At 35.5% G+C, this 3,044-nt stretch overlaps 1 protein-coding gene across 1 annotated transcript in view; it reads left to right on the forward strand.

The window, feature by feature from the left end:
* Positions 1-3,044, forward strand: part of LOC103212728 (cilia- and flagella-associated protein 47) — a gene marked incomplete at its 5' end in the record, with an annotated part of 285,428 nt that overhangs the window by 37,522 nt on the left and 244,862 nt on the right. The window lies entirely within an intron of this gene.

A 3,044-nucleotide genomic window follows, 5' to 3' on the forward strand; every position in this document is an offset into this window, starting at 1 on the left:
GTACTGAGGTATGCTGGTTATTCATGGGAAGGGTGCTGTCATTTGAATTTTTTAAAGAGGAGGGATATTAAAAATAAAATTCTCATAGCACTATTGTTGTTGTTATGTGAATGTTGTTGTTGTTGTTTGCTGTCGAGTTATGTGATGTGAATGGCACTAGTGTTTTTATTATATACTATTTCCATTATTTTAAGTGACTAGCTCAAGTTGTGCATCAAGTAATGCTTTCCATAGCTTGCATATGTTGTTCCAGTTGTGTGCTGTGAAGTCTGTTCCAAATCATAGGGACCTGCAGCACAGAGTAGTATTGCCCCAGAGGCTTCCCTAGGCCATGTTCTTTATGGGAACAAATCGCCAGGTTTTTTCTCCTGTGGAGCTACCAGTGAATTTGAACTACTGACCTTTTGCCTAGGAGCTGAGCACTTAACAGTTATGGCACCAACTTATCTTGGATGTACTTCAGGGTTTTTATTTCATGATTTTTAATGTAGTGCAAGTTACTCATGCCTCAAATGTTTAACTTTTGTCCCAGATTTATTGGAGAAAAAAAAATTGTATTCAGAATCTGAATGCAGAGGCATGCTGAGTATGATTGTGTAGTTTGTCCATAGCTGATTACTGGGTGCTGAAATCCAGCCTACTTGCTGCTTGCTAAGCCTAGGGTACTAATACAATCTGTGCCTCACCCCAGGAAGGGGTAACTTTTTCTCTGCCTAAGGGTGCCATCAGGATAACATGTTCTGAGAGCCAGTGCCTTTTCCTAATTTGCCCAGACACTGTATAGGTTAGGGAAATCTTGGCAATGGAAACTGAAAAACTTTTTCCAAAGATGAATGTCACTGAAATGTAGATCACTCTTATCTTTACTTCTTTTTCCCAGATTGACTTGTTCTACCTTCAGTTTTTGAGTGTGATATGTTCATCAACCAGTTTAGCATTTGATTGATACTGAAAAGTAGGTTTCAATGAAAAATTTCTCTGTGATTTCTGGCTTTGCATTTGGTCTGACTATCCAGAACAGTCCAATTGAGCAAATGTTCTGTTAACTTGTAATAGTGAGTTAGAATTTTCTAATTTCATAGAAATAGAGCAAGAAAAGGAATTTACTAATATATAAAATGATATACTGCTCCAGGTATTCATCATCTAGTCATCCATTACAGAAGAAGGGTCAGTTCACGCATTGTGACTGGAGGGAGGGAAGGAAAATGCCTGCAGATGCAAGAACTTATGGACACTCAGTAAGAAGACACTGAGATGTTCTTATCAAGATGCCTCTACTTTAGTCTTTGAAGTAGGGATGAGCTATTTTCTGGGCCAGACTAGCATATGGACTGGAAAGGAAGGAGGACTGAGAGATACTATCTTTAATAGAGCAACAGGTACACTTTAAGTTTCCTGGAAACCTTTGCAGTCATCTCCATGGATGACTTGGACGGTGTCATCAGCTGAGATCAGATGGATGCCATCCCTTCCACTATCAGCAAACTCCCCTGTAGCCTGAACTTCTTCATGGAGCTTTCTCTCAGCCTCTCTTTTAAACTGAAACTAGTATCTCCTCCAAAACATCACTTCCCTGTCATCCTCTTTGATAGGGGCCGTTGATGAGCAAGCTAAAATGCCTCATTCTTTCTTTCCTTTTTTTTCCTTCTTTTCTTCCTCTCTATCTTTCCTCTTCTTCCATCCTGTTTCTTTTTTTTTACTTATTTTATTTTATTTTTGGAATTGTTACCTCATAGAAATAAATTTTTTTCTCTTTACAACAGATTTTTATTTTGATAATTTTTTACTTAAATGATTTCAAGGTGCTTTATTATGATCATAAATATACTATGTTTGTGCAATTTTTATTACTTGTATCTTTCCACTTAATGTGATTGATGGCAATGTAAGATTCTGAAATTTAAATCTGATCTGATTTTTACTGAATCCTACTTAAATTAATCATGCTTTTTATTGACTTTTTTTTCCTGAGTTAAGATTTACTCCAGTAATTTGTACACTGAGTTTAGAACAGCCTGTGAAATTATATCAACTTAGTAATACAATGATTTTAGCTCATGTCATGATCTTCATGTTATTATGGCTTTCCTACGGGGAAGTGCTTTACATTTTTTACAACCTTTCAATGTCCTGGGAGGGTAGGAAAGGCTTTCCTCAGTCTAGATCGCTAAACCTGATTACTAACAGTTCATAGATTATTTGAAATATCTAACAGGGTGTCCTGATCTCTGTAATTCTTCATTCCTTTCCTTGAATGTACGCTTAATATGGTTTGACTGGTAAGAAACAAATACTAACACTTGTCCAAAGTGTGTTTGCGTTTGCCTGTGGTGGATGTTTATATATATATTTATTTTTTCATTTCATTTTTCTGGGAATTTATTATTGCAATGTTTTACATAACTATCATTCTGTGGCATAATGAAAACTAGCAGGGTTTCATCACCAGTTGTTTGAGGAGCACTGCTTTAGAATAAAGGACTCAGGGTAGTGACTTGACCTTTATTCAAGATTCCTGCCCTGTTCCATGTAGGTCCATCTTTAAATACATATTTTCAGTTAAGGGTCACTTGAAGCTCTTATCTCACTTGCAGAATGGAAGTGACAGATGATAGATGAATCCAGAGCCAGCTCAGGTTATTAGCCCCAAACATTTCTCTGAGCTATGCTCAAATGATTCATCATTTGCTATTGCTCAAGAAGGTGTGTATATGTCTTTTTCTAAGGCATTTAATTGCATTTTTATAGAAGATGACATTTGAAATTTAGGAGCTCTAGATGACATAGCTGCCAGAAATAAAGAAGAAAGCAGTTCTGTAACACTTCTATCAAAAAGGCTTAAATGGAGGTATTGTGTAAATATACCTAATTTTACAATATAGGATATAAATGTGCCAAGTTAAAAAATTTTGTAATTTTGTAATCTTAAAAAATATTAATGATAAAATCATTTTTGGATTGATATCATATTATTTTGAATTTTAAAATTTTACTTCTGCAAGATTCATTAGCTGGCAACGAAGTAAGAAGGTTATTTCTAA

The sequence above is a fragment of the Orycteropus afer genome, unplaced genomic scaffold (assembly GCF_000298275.1).
Source record: "Orycteropus afer afer isolate SDZICR_OR568_19922 unplaced genomic scaffold, OryAfe1.0 scaffold01079, whole genome shotgun sequence".
NCBI classification, from domain to species: Eukaryota; Metazoa; Chordata; class Mammalia; order Tubulidentata; family Orycteropodidae; genus Orycteropus; species Orycteropus afer.